Source organism: Furipterus horrens, unplaced genomic scaffold, assembly GCF_987537825.1.
Source record: "Furipterus horrens unplaced genomic scaffold, mFurHor1.1.pri manual_scaffold_9, whole genome shotgun sequence".
NCBI lineage: Eukaryota > Metazoa > Chordata > Mammalia > Chiroptera > Furipteridae > Furipterus > Furipterus horrens.
Window position 1 is genome coordinate 79,334,419 of NW_028327179.1, and position 19,560 is coordinate 79,353,978.

The following is a 19,560-nucleotide window of genomic DNA, read 5'->3' on the forward strand; positions in this document are numbered from 1 at the left end:
GCGAGCCGCAGCCCTCCGTCCGTGCCACATTCTGTCTGCTGGAATTACTTGCATGCCCTCGACCACAAAGTACTGCAACAGAAACCAGTATGTATGATACAGAGGGCTGTAGCCACTGTGCCCCACATACCATACTGCTGGTCCCACATTCTGGGGGGTTTTAGAAGTAGAATAAGAACGCAATGTACTCTTTGAAGCTGATGAAGCCTGCTTGCTCTGGGTAGTCCCGAATTCTTATCAGTAGGATGTGAAAACAAAATGTTTAAGTAAAACGAGGCATCTGGAGTTCTGATATGCCTTGGTGCCTCACAGTCTTGCTACATATCTCCCTATGTTGATTTATGCTTTCCTTTGTTCTTACTCCCAACCATTTGGTGGAGGTCTGCATGCTTACCCCGTGCATTTCTGCATGTAGCAAACTCAATAAAAACCCTGATTGAGAAAGGCGTGATTGGTGATCTTCTATGACAGACACTCAGCCTTCTCTCTACTCAGACAATATGTTTCTGAGTCAGTTCTTTCATCTGCACCAAAGGATCTGTGGGACAGGAAACCTTTCAAGTGGCACACCGAACAGGGATGGGCAAAAAGGAGTTGCCAGGGAACCTCACAGGATTTAATTTGTTACCTTATTCAAAAAGCTTTAATGAAAGTTTGACATGATGAAAAAATAGATAAAGATTTTGATAAAGTGTATCAAATAAATAAAACAATTTTTTTTTAAAGTTTACCATTATTGTGGAGAATACATAATTTACATCTTTATACATGCTAACCACCATAGGATAGCAGGAAGAGAAGTAAACAGTGGTGTTTGTTACCACAAAATTCCTGCTGGGAACAGGATTTCTCTTCATATGTAACTAAGCTTTTTAATCTGATTGTGGTTAGGATCTCTTACTGCTTAGGTTGCCAAAGTAACTGAGTATCCGGAAAACACTACTAGATAGAGAACCATATTTCCTGACCATTATCAGTTCTACAAATATTTATTGGTAGAGCAGAGGGCCAGACACTGTGATGATCATCAGTTATCCAAAGCTGCTCTTGAATTCACACTATAATTACATCACTTCTAATATAAATAGAAGTAGGGTGGATACTTTCCTTGTGGATCTAGGTTGGGAGACACAGCAATGGAGTTATGCACAATTAGCTCAAGTTTTAATGGGGGCAGGATCTTGGATAGAAACAAGGAAATTGGAAGGATATCCCTTGTATCCAAGAGCTTGAGGAATAGGCAAACATCTTGGACTGGTTAAGAGAGAGACAAAATCCAATTTAGAAGACTAATCTAAAATTTCCAGAATGGTTTAGTAATCAATTATGAATTGAATGCCATCTCTTGCCTGAGATAGTGGGATGGGTTGCCCAACTTTCACCTAGAAAAAATTCATGATACCCCTCAGTCATTTCACTTCTTGGACTGTTTTTTTTTTGTTTGTTTGCTTTTGTCTGTTTATTTTATTTTTAGAAAGAGGGGAAAGGAGAAAGAGAGAGAGAGAAACATCACTGTGTGGCTGCCTCTCACTCGTGCCCCCAACTGGGGACCTGACATGCAACCTAGTAATGTGCCCTGACTGGGAATCGAACCAGCGACACTTGGCTCGCAGGCTGACGCTCAATCCACTGAGCCACAGCAGCCAGGGCTTCTTGGCCTGTTTTTTAAATCATGCACACTTCCCCCTCAAGGCTCTGCTGTGACTTCTCACCCTCTAAGGGACAGGTTCAAGCCCATCCATAAGATGCCTGTACTGCTTCACCCTGAATTCTCACACTCTAGTCTACCTGATTCATTCAAAATCCTCTTTCTCTAGTTTTCAACCTAATTTGCACAAACTATAAAACCTGAAAGCTTTTCAACATGTTTCTGATAATCACAATATCTGGCCCTCTTCTTCACCAACGAACATATGTAGAACTGACAATGGTCAGGAAATATGGTTCTCTGTGTACTGGTGTTTTTCTGATACCCGGTTACCTTGAAAAGCATTAAAAGTTATCCCAAAATAAGACAAACATTAAAGGAAATGTTTGTTAATTGCACTGATAAAATGGCCTTGATTCAATATTACATGACAGTTTAAACTGAAATTATGCATGTTTTAGTACCTCCATCCAAATTTATACTTAGTCTATAAAATGGCAAACAATTAGTGTATGTCTAAGTGCTATAAAAAAAAAAAAACCTACTAAATCTGTGTCATTAAACAGAATTTATTTCTTATTCACCTAGAGTCTGATGTGGGTTGAGCAGCTCCTCTGGCTAGTGTCCTCCTAATAAAGACTCAGGAATCTGTGATTCTGTCAGCTTTTGGTTTGCAGGATGATTCCTAACTCACTTGAGCCAAACCAGTCAGGGATTAGATCCAGTTATGTTGAGTCAAATCATATTCTCTATATATAATATCTATAGTACTTAAATTTTTTTTTCATTTTTGAATTTGCTTGAAGTTTCTTATATAACCATGAACCTAACCTTGGAACTAAAGATGTAAAAATATACAGCATTTACAATTGCTCTCTTTTAATGAAATATCTTAAAACTGTTATAGTTCAGAATATAATCTTTATTTTTTTCTAGAGACTTATGCTCACAAACTTCCTGGACAAAGAGCATTACCCAGAGCCACTGCCAATTCAAAGGTCAGAGAAGCTTTGCCAAGGCTTTTCTTACTGTGTCGTCTGTACCTGATCAGCTCCCCTATACATTTTCAAATAGCCTCTGAAAACATACTCTTTGTACCTTTACCTACAAACCCCATAATTTCTCACTCTTCTCTTTTCCTTATTACTTTCAAACATTTTACCACATTTTAGGGAGCTGTGCAAAATTAACATTTTGTTGTAGGTCCAAAAAAGCTACACCTTTTTATGGCTCAGAAAATGTTTTAAAATTTGTCACCTACACAGCAATAAGTGGTTTAATGACAGCCTAAGATTCTGTTATCAGAATCTTACAGAATTTCATGAAAGACATACTAGATTATTTCCATAGAGAACTGGTCTCATTTTAAAGATATTACCTTAAGGAACATTCCATATAAACAACTCATATTTTCTATAGTCTTTTTCACTTGTTTCTTTTAGAGGTTGAACTAGCATTCATATCGGGGTTTGATGAATCAGAACAGTGCTGATGTTATAACATGGTAATACCTTTACAATCTTCAGTAACAGGCCAGATTACATGAACTATATTAGACCTTACACAAGAGAGAAAACAATATGTCATTTTAGCCGCTGTGGTAATAATTGGTGGCACGTGTATATACAGTAATCGTGAAACCAATTAATTATTAAAGAATATTTTTATTCTTATTGGTTATTTTCACTTACGTCAAGTATAAAATGGATTGCTAATTAATGGTATTAAGATAAAGTATCTTTTAAAAATAAGTTTATTTGAAGAAATATAAAATGAACAATGACATTAGAGTTGTCCTCAGATACAATAAAAATCAAGAAAGTGGTACAAATATGACAAATTTGGGGAATGTTGACTCTGCCCATCAAAGAGGAGCTCCAGAAGTTAAACAATAATAAGTATAGTGCATTCAGTGCAAAAAAGAATAATCTTTAAAAGATGTATCTGCTCCTAAGTAGAAAGGTATCAACATTTGTGAGGAATGGATTTGTGCTTTAGAAAAAGTATGTTTAGAAACAAAGATACAGAAAAAGGAAATGTGCAAGAGCATGCCTTCACCTTAAGAGAGGATGTCTGTTCAGCCTATTCTAGAAGTCAGTAGACAAGGACATGGTATTGTTGCATGGAAGCCAGTTATCATGACACACTCCATTAAGGTAACTCCTTTTCCTGTTTCATGGTCTCTCAAACACTGTGTGATAATTGGATTGGCTGGTCAAGCTGATATACCTGGACTCCTTGGCAATTACACTTATTGTTAATAAGTAGCTTCGATTGCAGTCTGTGATGAGTTTTGTTCTTTATAGTCATATTAATGAGATTAAGTGTCTATGTCTGAAAGCTTGAAGGACAGGTCCTGGGTCAGGAGATTGTATCAAGATCCATACTCGCTTTGTGGGGATCTGAGTGAATAGCATACCATGAAAACCCCTAGGTCTCATGACTCATCTTTTCTCAACTTGTTCAACTCTATTTTTCATGATATTTGTAATTTAAACTAAGCTCTTAACATTATTTTTATACAATATTAACATATGAAATACTATGCAGATATTTCCTTTAGGAAAAAATATTTATTTCTGTTATTTACTTTTTTAAAGTATTTCTTATTGACGATGCTATTACAGTTGTCCCAATTTTTTCCTTTTGCTCCCCTCTGCCCGGGATGCCCATTCTCTCCCACAATTCCCCCAAGTTCAGGTCCATGGATCATGTATACTGGTTCTTTAGCTTCTCCATTTCCTATACTATTCATAGCATCCCCTTGTCTATTCCGTACCTGCCAATTAATCCCTGTATCTTTTCCCCCATTCTTTCCCTTCCCCCTCCCCACTGGTAACCCTCCATATGATCTCCATACCTATGATGGTGTCCCTGTTCTAGTTCTTTGCTTAGTTTGTTTTTGTTTTTGTTTTTGTTTTTTAGATTCAGTTGTTGATAGTTGCAAGCCTGTTGTCATTTTCCTGTTCATAGTTTTGATCTCCTTTATCTCAAATAAACCCCTTTAACATTTCATATAATAAGGGCTTGGTGATGGTGAACACATTTAGCTTTACCTTGCCTGGGAAGCACTTTATCTGCTCTCCCATTCTAAGTGATAGTTTTGCTGTATAGAGTAATCTTGGTTGTAGGTCCTTGCTTTTTATCACTTTGAATACTTTTTGCCAGTCCCTTCTTGCTTGCAAAATTTCTTTTGAGAAATCAGCTATGGGAACTACTTTGTAGGTAACTCTCCTCTTTTGCTGCTTTTAAGATGCTCTCTTTATCTTCAACCTGTGGCATTTTAATTATGATGTGTCTTGGTGTGGTTCTCTTTGGGTCTAACTTGTTTGAGACTGTCTTTGCTTTGTGGACTTATATGTTTATTTCCTTTGCCAAATTAGGGAAGTTTTCTTTATTTTTTCAAATAAGTTTTCAATTTCTTGGCTTTCCTCTTCTTCTCTGGCATCCCTATGATTTGGATGTTGGCACTTTTGGAGATGTCCCAGAGTCTTCTTATTCTTTCCCTCTCCTCTCTATTCTCCTATTCTGAAGTTATGTTGTCATTAATATACTTTTCTACGTTTGTGTGTTTGCATACCATGTACATTATTTTATATTTAAAAATTTTACATATATGGTATAGTAACACATCCTTTGTAGCTTTCTGTTACTGAATATTATATATTTGATATTTATCCATTTTGACCTCTCTGGTTTTAGTTCATTTATTTTAACTTTTTTATAATCTGTGTATGAAGTAATGATAGTTTCAATCGCTCTTGAAATACAGACTTCTTAAGTTAAGACTATTTTTAAGGCACTTTTAGGTCCACAGCTGAATTGAGGAGACAACACAGAGCTTTCCCATATATGATCTGCACCCACATAAGCATAACCTCCCTCTTTATCAACATTCCCCACCAGCATGGTACATTTGTTACAACCAATGCATCATAATCACCCAAAGTCCATAATTTATATCATCAGTCACTTTTGGTGTTGTAAAATATGTGGTTTTGTGCAAATATATAACATGTACCCATCATTATGGTATCATATACAATTGTTTCACTGTTCTAAAAATCTTGTATTCCACCTATTCATCCTTTACTCTCCCCAACCTTCCAAAACCACTGACCTTTTTATTTTTTCCATGATTTTGTTTTTTCTAGAATACCATATAGTTGAAATCATAGAGTATGTAGCCTTTTAAAATTGGCTTTTTTTCACTCAATAAAATGTATTTGAGTTTCCTGCACATCTTTTCATGGTTTAACACCTCATTCTGTTTTAGTGTTAAATAATATTCCATTTTCTGGGTGTACCAGAAGTTTTTTGTTTGTTGTTATTTTTAATCCATTCACTTACTGAAGGCCATCTTGGTTAATTCTAAGTTTTGGCAATTATGAGAAAAGCTTCTGTAAACATCTATGTGCAGATTTTTGTGTGCACACAAGTTTTCTATTATTTAATATAAACTTTTAAGAAATTTTTGTTTATTTTAAAAAATAAATAGATTTCATCTATTCCCTTAGCACCAGCTACCAATTATAGACCAATGAACTCCATAACTCCTTTAGCTTTAGAAATCAATTTGGGAATCATTTGAATGAGCTCCATGTTTATTTTTTATAGGACTTGAACTTGTCCACAATGAAAATCATTATTTTTCCTGAAAACTTTTGCTTCTCCCACCCCTTTTCTCCTACAGCAGTTAAGAGCACTGCCCCTCTCCCATTCACCAAAAATAGACAACTTGGAGTCAATTTTTAAAACTACTTCTATCTTTTTTCTCACATCTCATTGTTTATTGAGTCCTGATTCTGTAAACAAAATGCCTCTCGATTTTTTCTTTTTTCCATATTCACTACCATTGGCTTAGACCAGGCCTTTATCATTCTTATCTGAACTAACAAAATTTCCTTCCAAATATTTTCAGTGCATCTAATTTATTCTCATTGCTATTCATTATTCATCAAGCTGCCAGAGTTATCTTTGTGAAATCAGGGCCGGTAAATTTTTCTTTAAAGTAATTGATAGTAAATATTTTAGACTTTGCACGTCATATGGTTTTTGTGGCAACACTTCAACCCTATCATTGAAGCATGCTAGTATCTATAGACAGTACATAAATGGACAGATGGGACTGTGTTTCAATACAATTTTATTTACAACTGAGCAAAAAGAAAAAGGACTTATGGACACGGACAACAGTATGGTTGGTGATTGCGGGGGTTGAGGGTGGAAGAGGTTGTAAGGGCATAAGTGGTAATAAAAAATACAGTAAAAAATAAACTACTAAAAAAATAAAATAACAAGAATAGCCTGAAAAAGACTTAAGTATGTTTTGGGATCCTGAAAGGTAAAATAAAGAGTAAAAATAAACATTATGAACACAGTCCCCCAACAGAAAACCTAGTCAACAGACCCAAGGGCTCTAGTACCCAAGGGCTGTAGTTTGCTGATCCCCATCCTACAAAACAACTTGAATCATGTCTCTCCCCACTAAAGCTTTTTCATTTTCTCCAGAACATAATATACACCATCTTTCTGAATTTGGCATCACCCCTAATTAAACACTTAATTTTAAGTTCAATTGCCTCAATCTCTGAAGTTCTCATCTATATTCTGGTATGTTTCAGATATATCCTCCTTTGATGAAAATGGGAAGATGATTCAGTGGCAGGTAGACTTGGGGATTTGGTCATGGGAGGATGAAAACGCTTCCTTCTGATAGACTCATAGTCTCAATAAACTGGGCAAAGATACCTGCAGAGAGATAAGGTGGGAGAGATGAGGTAGAAGATGAAGAGAAAGGAACCAGAATGATATGATCATCTTGGGTAGCAGAAAAGTAAATGTATTAGAGAAATTTCTGGGCCATGTCAGGATTCAATCTGTCTTGAAATTCTGAATTTAAAGTGAAATTAATCACTTGATTATGTGATTTCTGTGATGAATAACACTTTCCTGTTTAGGTGCAAACAAGGAGAAATTCTAAAGCAAGGTGAAGTTAATAAATGGATCAGGGTTTTGTAGGGTAAGCTCAATTGAGGGGAAGAAGAAACAGGGAGTTGAAAGTATTTGCAAAGGGACCTATGTTGGTAATAATGGAATCTGTGCCAAACAAGACGGGAAATGATGACAGGGAGGGACTGATAGATAATAAAATGGTGGGCTGAAAGGATCAAATGTCCCCATATGTTGAGGAACTAGATGGTTGTATGGAATTACTTGTATCAATGAACTGAATGCATAGGAAGCTGCAGTAGGAAATAAAGATTTGTCTAGCTGAAATTTTGAAAAGTTTTGTATTTTTTTTTAAAAGAGATGTAAAGGTACAGATTATGACTGTAAAATGGGTGGGTTACTGAAGTGGAAAAGGAAAATATTGATGGAATATAGCAATCAAAAAACTGAGAAGCTGGAGCTTTTTGATGATCATCCACTTATCTGTGATATCACCAAAGATAAAGGAAGGACACCTAGTGGAATGGAAGACTAGTGAATGAGGAGTTGTGACTAGAATAATGTAATAAGGTATAGGAAGCAGTGGTACACCCAGATGACATCAGCATTAAAAGAATAGTGATTTTTGCTGGAGGGAAGGGGTGAAATAATTTGGAAGTAGCAATGAGGAGCAAGAAATTCACCTACCGCAACTCCTGGCCCTGACATTCAATGTTCACTCAGGGCCCAGGTAGATTTCAAGGAAGTGAAGGGAATACTTGGAGTAAAGGGATCTGCTGATCACCGATTGGGATCACAAGAGACACTGGAAAATTTTGCTTTGGAAGGGAAGGAAGTAGGATAAATAGAGGTTGTGGGTTAAGAGTTTGTAAGAAAATGACTTAATTAGACTGAGACTGCAGATTAGTGAGGTACTCGGGGATGTGAAGTATAGTGGAATGTCTCAAGACGCTCACCCTGTACAACTTGGTGGTGTGTTAATCTCAGACATTGAGTTATGATGTAGCCTCAGGATTAACAGTTATTTTCTCAGCATTCGAATGTTACTGAACCATCTTCCACAATTAGCTCCATTACTTTGGACAAAGTGCTAAACCTTTCAAGACCTCAATTTATGCAATGAGGGATTGGTCTAAATCACCTCTTGAATATCTTCAGGCATTTTATGTAGCTGATATAAAGAAATGGGGCCATCCCATTGATAAGTTTGCAGTATTAGGAATAAATAAATATTCCTCTTGCAGACTAATGATATATCACGAGCTAATAGGAAGAATGAGAAATATCTGCAAGTTTATACATCTGTTACATTTGGTTTCAAAGCATGTTAACAAGCTCAACAAAACAGAGACAAGTGACAACAATTCAGCATATTTTATAGACACTTGGTTATGCCTTTCTGCTAAAGCAAATACTTTGTGACTCATAAACATGAATTAGTAATAGACATGATATCTCAAATGTTAATTAGTAAAGTTGAAACTGAATTGTCAACTCCTGTCTCTCACTCTTCTTCCATTCTTTGTTCTCTCCATCCAAAATGTGTTATTATTTAACTGTATCGTATATCGTATCGTATCGTATCGGCAGCCGTCCGTCTCGAGAGACGATGGTGTAGCTTCTTAAGAGTCTATCTGCACCGCCGAGAATGGCTGTGCAGTCCGACTCGGGAGTGACTCGGTATCTGTCTCCTCCCGTGTTGAATCGACATCTTGCGATGACGCTGGAGTGTCCTCTCCAGTGAAGCTGAAGCTACAGAGCCTGGGCAGGGTGATATGGAGGGTCCACTGTTGTCTATCTTGTGTGTTCTGCTTTTCCTCAACTACCTTTAAATCACCCATTCTCACTTCTGAAATTTAATACCCTCTCTTCCCTTTCCTCCTTTATCCAAAATGTCATATTTACCCGATATGGCCTTGCTGTCTGGAATTTTCATGCGTATATGAATTCCCCTGGTGCACAAATTAAAGTTTTTATTTTCTTTTGCTAATTTGCTGTATGTTTGAATTATTTGACCAGCCAGAACTAAGGGGGATGTTTATCCACCCCCAACACATCTGCTTGCTTGAATTGATTAGTCAATTCAGTCAACCTTTTAAGCACACTAATAACCTGCTGCTTAAAAACTGCTTGTTCCTGCCCAAATTATGGAACAACTTTGGGTCCAAGTAGGGGTGAATCCTGGTAGTTGAGGAGCTTGTACCTAGGTCTTCCTATTCAACTGAGTTATGCTTAGACTGGCTGTTTTCAACCAGTGAGTCACAAGAATCTTTAAAACATACAATACCTGCCCTGGCTGGTGTGGCTTAGTGGACCGAGTGCCTACCTGTGAACCCAAGGGTTGCTGGTTTGATTTCCAGTTAGGCACATGCCTGGGTTGCAGGCAAGGCCACCAGCTGGGGGTATGTGAGAGGCAACTACATATTGATGTTTCTCTCCCTCTCTTTCTCCCTCCTTTCCCCTCTCTCTAAAAATAAATAAATAATATCTTAAAAAACAAATAAAAACATGCAGTACCTGACTAGTCAGGGGGACTGACCTCTTTTCCCTTAGATTGTCGAAGTTAAAAAATGACAACTCTGACTAGTGTGGCTCAGTTAGTTAAGCGTCATCCCACAGGGTGAACGGTTGCCAGTTTGATTTCCAGTCAGGGTGTTACCAAGCAAAGTGGGCCCATTCATGTGGCACTTTGGTGTAAGACCCAATAATTAGTGTTGAGAAAAACAGGTCTTTATTTACAATATTTCAGCCCAAGACAAGGGGGCTGGCAGCACTCCTGCTCAGAGCCCTGTTCTCACAGGACACCCAGCACTTTCCTTGCTGCCCAAAAAGCTATAAACCAAAACCAACCCCAGTAGTTGCCCATTCCTTATCTGTCAGTTCTCTCCTTTAGGACCTGGGGTATGTTGCCTTTAGCCTCCATCTAATAGTCCAGGAAAGCATGCACCATGTTGCACTGCACCGTGGTGAAGTCCAGGAAAAGCACAAGTCCTAAGAGTATCCTCTATACGTCCTGAGTTCCAAGGGTCCAGATAGAGTTCAGGTCTGCAAGGCAGTCTTTGGTGGCTTTGGAGTCAGCTAGAGCTGGCGTCATCAAAACAGCAGCATGCCTGCTTTTTTACTAGCCCAGTCCTGACAAACTGCATGGCTAATTCTTACATGACTGCTACAACATGCTCCTCCATCATACTCCTCTCTGTCATGTTCCTTCATCATGGCACCTTCTTTCACACCAGACCTCATGGTGGACAGAGTGGCCCTTCTACATCCTTTCAAACTACATGGCCCTTTTTCATGGCTGCCCTGAATTTTAAAAGCTGACCCCAAGCACCATAAGTCATTGTTAAGGAAAGTATCTTAAGCCATGTCTTTTGCCCTTTTACTTGGGCAGCAGCACAGCTATTGTCTAGTTATCAGCTTTCCATAAGTATGCAAATTGCCTTAAAAGCTGTATTGTCTCCTTCCCCCATCCATCAAGCATGGCTGTGGGAACTTTGGGATCCCTCCCCCACTCTGTTACAAGGGCACATGCCTGAATTGTGATTGCAGGCCTGGTTCCTGATTGGGACACATGCGAGAGGCAACGTATCAGTGTTTCTCTCACACGTCAAAGTTTCTCTTCCTCTCTAGCTCCCTCCCTCTCTCTAAAAATAAATAAATAAATAAAATCTTTTTTAAAATGACAACAACCAACACAACAATAGCCTGGTATGAATGAATCAAAATTATACCTATTTTTTTGTCAGAGCAGGAAAAAAAATTTTTTTTGCTATGCTAAAGAATTTCAGTAATTATGTATCTCATGAGATGAAAAAGTTTAAAATCTCTGGCTTAGACTCTTCAAGGAGAGAAGTCTCTAATGGAAAAAGCAACAAACTTGAGGTTGGTTGGAAGAGGATACTGTGTAAAATCAAAGAGAGATAATGTAAACATTATATATTTATTACATATTCCTTATTTGCAAATAAAAAATGCTATACAAAGGGAGACCCTCCCCCAAATGAAATTATCTTATGGAGGGTGGGGCCCTTGTAGTACAAGCTTCCCCCTCTAAGTGAGTATTCTTTTTTTTCAGATTTAATGTGTTTTATTGATTAAAATATTACATTTGTGCCAATTTCCCTTCCCTCTGCTCCCCTCCACCCGGTGGCCCCCCTCCCTCCAGTTGTCCCCCCCTTTTAGATTATGTCCATTAGTTGTGCATACAGTTCCTCCCAACCTCTCTCCGTCTATTCCATTCCCTCCTACCTTGATCCCCAATTCCTATATCATCTCCCTCCCTCTCCCCACTCCCCCTCCCTGTTGACCTCCCCCCACTATGCTTCCCTTATCCACAGTTCCTCTTCCCCTCTCGTTGCCTATTTAGTTTGCCTTTGTTTCATCTCCCTAGCTTCTGTTTTTTTAAACCAGTCCCTTTAACATCTCATATAACAGTGGTTTGGATCTAATGAACTCTTTCAGTTTTATTTTGTCCTGGAAACACTTTCTCTGCCCTTCTATTCTGAATGACAATTTCGCTGGATAGAGTATTCGTGGTTGTAGGTTTTGGATTTTCATTACTTTGAATATTTCTTGCCAGTCCCTTCTTGCCTGTAGGGTTTCCCTTGAGAAGTCAGCTGATAGTCTAATTGGGACCCCTTTGTACATAATTCTTTTCTTCTCTCTTGCTGCTTTTAAGATTCTCTCTTTATCTTTAATTTTTGACATTTTGATTATAATGTGTCTTGGAGTGGTTCTCCCTGGGTCCAGTCTCTTGGGAACTCTCCTTGCTTCCTGGACCTGCAAGTCTATTCCCTTCCCCAAGTCTGGGAAGTTCTCCTTTATTATATTTTCACTCAATTTTTCAAGTTCTAGTTCATCTTCCTCATTCTCTGGCAAACCAATGATTCTTATGTTGGGCCTTTTATAGCTGTCCCAGAGGTTTCTGATCCTCTCATTGTTGCTTCCCATTTCCTCTCGCTGCATTGGTTGACTGCTTGTTCCTTCTCCATATTCCAGTTTGTTGAAATGAACTCTGGATTTTTTTTTCTCACCATCTTTCTCGTATGCGGTTTTGTTCCTTTCCTTATGAAAGTTTTTCGCTTTTTCTTATCTTTTTCCTGCTCTTTTGTGAATTCTGTAAGCCACCTGATAACAATGGCCCAGAACTGAGCCTCTGACAGGTTTCTTATCTGTTCATCTGTCAGGTTCTCTATCTGCTGCCTGGTGAATTGTGTCACCGGGATTTCTATAGTTGTCTGCCTCATTTTGACAGATGCGTTTTGTTTTCTTGGGCCGGCTGTCCGGGGCAGTGCCTGTGTACACGTCACAAATCAGCGACCAGCGGCTGCCTGTCCGCGACCTATTTCGCAGCCCTGTGGTGCTTTCTTTGGGGGCGGGGGTCCAAGATGGATTCACACAGTTATTCAGCTAGGAGACTGGGATCTGTCCTCCCGCCCCCCTGGGCCTCACTGTTCAAGGCGATGCGGCGGCCGCTCTCCCCAGCGCCGGAGTCGCGCACTGCCACGGGCTTGACCGGCCGGGATTCCTCGCCGCCCCGCCGCTCCAGGTGCGACCGCAAACAGCACTGCCCTCTTTAACTCTTACCTGCCCAAATGGCACCGCTGGTTTATAACTTCATATGTTGGGCTTCCGTGTAGTTTTATTTTCTGGAATTTCTAGTTATCCTTTGTTTTGAAGTAGTTGTATTCTTCTCTAGTTGTAGAGGGAGACCTAGCGTGTCCGTCTAAGCCTCCATCTTGGCCGGAAGTCTCTGTAAGTGAGTATTCTAAGAACACATCTGTATCAGTGTACCAACTGGCGTTGCTGTAAGAGGCTCTGTTCAGCTTCAGTGACTTTCATTTTGAAGACTCAAGTATTTGCCCATTTCATGATGGCTGATTTGTTAGTGCACCTGCCCCACACCATGCTGAGTGTTCAGCAGTTTTGACCTAAAATGGCATGATCCCATGCTGCTCCCTCCCTATTCACCTAATCTCACACCGAGCAACTCTTTGCTTCCCCGGATGAAAAAAGTCCTCAAAGAAAAACATTTTGCCAATGTGTAATAGGTGAAACAAAAAAAAAAATGAGAGAAGCACTAAAAGTCATCAAAATTGATAAGTTCAAAAACTGTTTTGAGCAGTGAAAAAAAAAAATCTTGAAAGGTGTATTGCATAAAGTGGAGAGTACTTTGAAAGTGACATAAATTTCAACATGTAAGAATAAATAAGCCATTTTTAAATAAATAAATTCCAAGTTTTGGGGGGTCTCCCCCCTTATATATTGGAACTAAAAACTTTATACATGTGAATTAATTTCACTAAATTCGCAAAAACTTAAAAATTGAAGTATTTTATTAGTTGGAAAATATATTTGCAAATGTATGAAGTTTCTTTATCTTGAGATATTGAATGTAATTTTAAGTTTTTGTATTTGAGAAATATGGCATGTAAGTTATTTCATGCTATGTATTATATGGATAGTTTGGATAATTCGCCACTAGATGGCAGGACTGTGATTTCAGTAAGGATCACAAGACAAAATAAACAGGTATTTCGTAGGCACAATTGAAAGAGCCAACACATCAAATTCCTTTCAATACAGTTAAAGGCACAAGCGAAATACATACTTATATATTAGGATTTTTTGTCAATGTTGTAGATGCAAAAATGAGTATTACATAGTCTTTATGTAAGCACTCTAATAGAATGAAAAAGAAATCCTATTACAGATTTTTTATTTCAAAGTATAATGGTAACGTAGGAACCATTACTATTAAGTCTGTGGTGATGACATTGAGGCCAGGAGTTTTTTTCAAAAGTCATTGAGAAAGTAAAATTTCTGAGAGGAACACATCTTCTAGAAAACAAAATAAAAAGAGAACTTTGTTATAAACTGGCAATATAATTTTTTGTAAAACAACAACAACAACAACAACAACACCTAATTCCTACCTAATCCTTACTTCTAATCCAGTGGTTCTCTAACAGGGACAATTTTGCCTTCCAAAGCACATTTGGAAATGTCTAGAGAGACTTTTGGTTGTCACAGTTGGGGGAAAGGTGCTACTGGCACCTACTGGGTAGAGGTCAGGGACGTTGCCAAAGAGCCTGCTACTCATAGGACAGGCCTTCACAGGAAAAAAATTACCTATCCCAAAATATCAACAGTACCAAAGCATTGTAAATGTATTCAAGTTATCCAGAGGTTTAAAAATGGAGAAGAGAACACCAGTAAAAGTTTAGGGTTTAGGAATGAGTTCCGTTTGGAACATGAATTTTAGTTCCTGAATTAGGAGCAGATGAGGTCTGGTGTTTGGAACGAAAAGGTAGAAACAACACTGTGGATTAAAGATATTTGGGCAAGCTCACTGCATAGCATTTGAATATGTACTGTTGAAGCTAGGACAACACAAGCTTGATTTTTGCCTCAGAAAAGAAGGGCAAGAGGATGGGTTAAGTGGCCAGAATAGCACTATGGAATATGTGTTACCAGGACCCGGATGTTTGAATCTGTCTGCCAAGAAAATAATAATAATACATGAGCAGGAGTGTGCAGTATAGAAAGAAAAATTGTTTAATATTGAATTGGTTAATCCAGAATATAGGGAGATAATGCTCTGAAAGACCCAACTCACCTATGGTTTGTAGGTTACAGATTATACAGGGCAAAACCAAACACACTGCGCTAGGGGTTTCAGGATCATGCTAGAGTTGATTGGTGGGAGATGAAGTAAAAGTAATAAGTGATTTCTTTAGGTCTTGAGGACAGCCCTGAGATCTGCTCTGGCATTCCTGTGTCTGTTTTCATCGGAAAGTTACCAGGGCGGGTGTTCTACATTAGGACTTAGGAGCTGAAACATAAGTTAGGTCAAGAGGTTACCTTTAGCCTGCCAAAGTCCCTGACCATGTGACCATCAATCAGTTTCAGGTTACTGTCTTCGGCTGCCTAGGGATGTTATTATTACAGGCATTGGTTGGAGTAAGGGAAACTAGATTTATGAGGGGTGTGGAGAGAAGGGAAAGAGATGATTTCTAGAGCCAAGATTCAAAAGCTAAATTTAATCAGTCACAATGACACTTGGTTTCTGCTTTGGCATTTACTAGCTGGGTGTCTCACTTTATTTTCTAAGTTTCTATTCCCTTAGAATAGAAAACCTTGTTGAAAGGGGTAGAATTTTATGTTAAGTGCCTAGGACATAAAAGGTGCTTCATAAATGATATTTAAGATTATTGAGATATTGTCAAAAGTCTTCATTATATCTCTCCTTCCACAGTTGCCTTCACCCCTTTTGGAAACATGCGTAATATTGAAAGCAGAAAAACACAAAATTGTGCAATGGGAAAAGGAAAAATGAATAACAGAACACAAAACTTTCTAAAGACATCATTGGTGGAAGTATTGAACGCTGAGTCAAAATCACTAAGATCTCTGAACAATGTTCCTATCTGTTATGAAGGAGAAAGCTAATATTTCCATGAGGGTGGCAAGTGTCCGATGGGGGATGCTGCTGTGATTAGCCAAACACAGTCTGGTTAAATCTGACTCCCTGCTGCTCCTGCACCCACACAGCTGAACAGAATGAAGCTCACAGTGGTGCTTAGTACCTTCACTAGCACTCACAACGACTCTTCTTCCTTCGTAGGTGACCTTGTCCCCTAATGATACTGTATATTCCCAATCCATACTCTTTTTTTTTTTTTTTTTCCAATCCATACTCTTGATGACTCCATCCTTTCTGAACCTCTCTTCAAATCTCCAATAGCTCCTCCATCATAATCACTCTTGGCTCCCATTTCATTGGCAAAGTAGAAGCCTTTTGAGAACTTTCATAAACTCTCCCAGTTCATCTACTTACCTTCTGCATCTGTGTCCATTTGAAACCAGAAAAGCTGGCTTTTGTGCTGCCTGTCACCTACCAGACCCAATGAGCTTGGCTGTATTTTTCTTCACAGTGTGATTCATCTTCTCTACCTTTCCAGGAGCCTGAGGTCTCCATGCTGTGTGGAGTCTCCACTTGATTCTTAAAAGTTTACTACCCTTACATGTAATTTCTGAAACAAAAGCAGTCCATTATCTCTCTGTTCGCTGCCAGGAAACCAAAGCAAGGGATTATTTCCTTCAATAAGATTTTCACTACCTCCAAGGATTTCTCTGTTCTAGTAGGACAGGCTTCTCCCCATCCTGAAAAGGTGTCTACAGAGACTAACAAATATTTCCACCCTCAGACCCTTGGCATCTGGGTAAAGTTTATTTGCCAGTCCTCAAGAGGACACTGTCCTTGGTATTGTTTCTCTTCTTTGTTTTGATGGGGATCTGTCTTGGGGTTCTTCTGGCACATAACATTATTTTTCATATAGCTTTAGAAATTCCAGGTCCTATGAGCCATGGCTTGTTATAGGTGGTTAATTAATCTCTTCCATAGTGAGTGGCCTCATGCAAATGCTTCGTGACTAGCTCTACTAAATGTTCAGGAAGCAGTATAAATCCTTTCTTATTCTTTTCCAATCCACTATTAGCACCTTCTCCATCAAAACCCAAACTCTTAGCTTTCACTAAGTCTGCAGTTGAATATTCAGGGTCAAATTGTGACAAGTCTAGAAGAGGTACTAAAGGCATTATAAATGTTCCTTTAGCAGTTTGCTTCTTTCATTGCTCTATCTATCAGCCAGATTGTTTCCTCCAGTCACTTCAGAATTCTCTTTCTAATGCCCAACGTGGTTCATAACTGCCACCTGTAAAGGTACCTGAGCCACTTCTGACCATTCTAAAATTTCTGCTACATGCTTAATCTCCTTTTTATTGGAAGTTAATGGTCCTCTTTCCTTCTAGATTGAACCATGTGCATGCAAAATTAGGAAAGTTTGCCTTGAGTCAGTATACGCATTTACTCTCCTCAATGCAATCAGTTGAGCTTTCTGAGCTGAGGCTCCTGGGCCTCCACTACTCCTTCAAGAGTCACAACTGCATAACCAGCCTTTCTGTTTCCTTTGTTCATAAAACTGCTTCTATCTGAGTCCAGTCTGGCTCTGGGAGAAGGGAGACAGGATTTAATTTACTTACAGTTTTGAGGGAGACATTGGGATTGTCAAGAAGAATTGCTTGGTACTTGCCCATTTTCCAGCAGCGAGTCACAAATTTTCTTTTTGCTCCAGCAGGCTCAATACTTTCTGGGGTGCGTGAATGGTGATAGGCTGTCCTAAGGAAAACATGTAATGGGAAATATGGGGGTACTGTATGGAGAGAGGTAAGGCCAAATAATTCCATATTCCTGAAATTTCTGAATTATTGAGTGTATTCCTTCTAGGGCTTCCTTCCACAAGAAGGAACTTTTGAACTCTCTCCATTATTATGGATGACTGGCCAGAGTCCATCCAGTACACAAAGTTACTCTAAGAGATATGTCATAGTAGAACCACATGGCAATAGTTGTTTTGGTCTTTATTTAGGTGAAGGTAAGTTGTTATTTTTAAAATTCGGAATCCACCTGTTTTCATCAATGAAACTAAAAATTTAATACAATTAAAATACTAAAGTTTATAAAACTTTTACAAAATATGTAAAACTAAAAATGTATAAAAAAGAAGCTCAGGGGATAAACCAAGAGGGTCTAAACTTTTCCAATCTGCTCACACAGGAGGGTGAGATGGTTTGGTGCCTGGGTCTTGGTGATTTGTGGGATGAAATCCCCCTAGATCTAGCCACCTTTGATACCCTGTGTGATTCCTATTAAAGCACTGAATCTCATTATCTGTCAAGTACCTGGTACTGAGATGAGGAGGGAAATGCTGGCACCTGGCTGGCTGCCAGGACCAATTTGGCAGTCCTGTCCCCATCAGGCTCCCAGGGACTCAGAACCCAAACATTAGCTCCTCCTTCTGGGTCTGCCTCTCACTCACCTCACCCTCCAATCATGATTTAACCTACTTTTATTCACAGCTCCACTCCAAATCAGTTATTAGTGGGAATTAGAGACTGGAGAGAAATATCTGGGAGGAGGAAGAAGAAGAAGAATGAGGAGGGAAGACAGAAGATGAAGGGACAGGAGACCAAAAAACAAGAAGAGTAAAGAGGTAGGAGAGAGGAGAAGGAAGAAGAGTTAGAAATAAGCCACATCCAAATATCTTCCCCAAACTTCTTCAACTGTATCATGAGAAATTTGACAACCTGGATGAAATGGACAAATTTCTGGAAACATATAATCTTCCAAAACTGAATCAAGAAGAAGCAGGAAGCCTGAACAGACTGATAACAACTAGTGAAATCAAAGCAGTAATACAAAAAACTCCCGGCACACAAATTCCCAGGTGAATTTTATAAAACATTTAAGAAAGAACTAACTCCTATCCTTCTCAAACTATTCCAAAAAAATCCAAGAAGAGGGAAGACTCCTCAACTTTTTCTATGAAGCCAGTATTACCCTAATTCCAAAACCAGGTCAAGACACCACAAAGAAAGAAAACTACAGGCCAATATCACTAATTAACATAGCTGCTAAAATCTTCAACAAAATATTGGCAAACCAGATCCAGCAACACATTAGAAAGACCATACACCACGATCAAATGCGATTTATCCCAGGGATGCAAGGATGGTTTACAAATCAATAAATGTAATACACCACATAAACAAAATGAAAGACAAAAACCACATGATCATATCAATGGATGCTGAGAAAGCATTTGACAAAGTACAACACCCATTTATGATGAAAACATTGAGAAAAATGGGACTAGAGGGAGCATACCTCAACATAATAAATGCTATATACAAGAAACCAGAAGCCAACATCATACTCAATAGCTGAAAACTGAAAGCATTCCCCCTAAGATCAGGAACAAGACAAGGATGTTCACTCTTTCCACTCCTATTAAACATAGTCTTAGAAGTTCTACCCATAGCAACCAGACAAGAAAAACAAATAAAAGGCATCCAAATTGGAAAAGAGGAAGTAACACTGTCATTATTTACAGATGACA

The 19,560-nt window shown here is 38.7% G+C and overlaps 2 long non-coding RNA genes across 2 annotated transcripts in view; one reads left to right on the forward strand and one right to left on the reverse strand.

Moving 5' to 3' along the window:
* Nucleotides 1-19,560, forward strand: part of LOC150001998 (uncharacterized) — a 27,998-nt gene continuing 8,438 nt past the window's right edge. The window contains exon 1 of the long non-coding RNA XR_016513081.1: nucleotides 1-87. This is a non-coding gene — a long non-coding RNA (uncharacterized LOC150001998). The remainder of the gene's footprint in view (nucleotides 88-19,560) is intronic.
* The window catches only part of LOC150001999 (uncharacterized), a 16,127-nt gene continuing 10,939 nt past the window's right edge, over nucleotides 14,373-19,560 (reverse strand). The window contains exons 2-3 of the long non-coding RNA XR_016513083.1: nucleotides 17,645-17,780; nucleotides 14,373-14,440 (exon numbers count right to left, since the gene is read on the reverse strand). This is a non-coding gene — a long non-coding RNA (uncharacterized LOC150001999). The remainder of the gene's footprint in view (nucleotides 14,441-17,644; nucleotides 17,781-19,560) is intronic.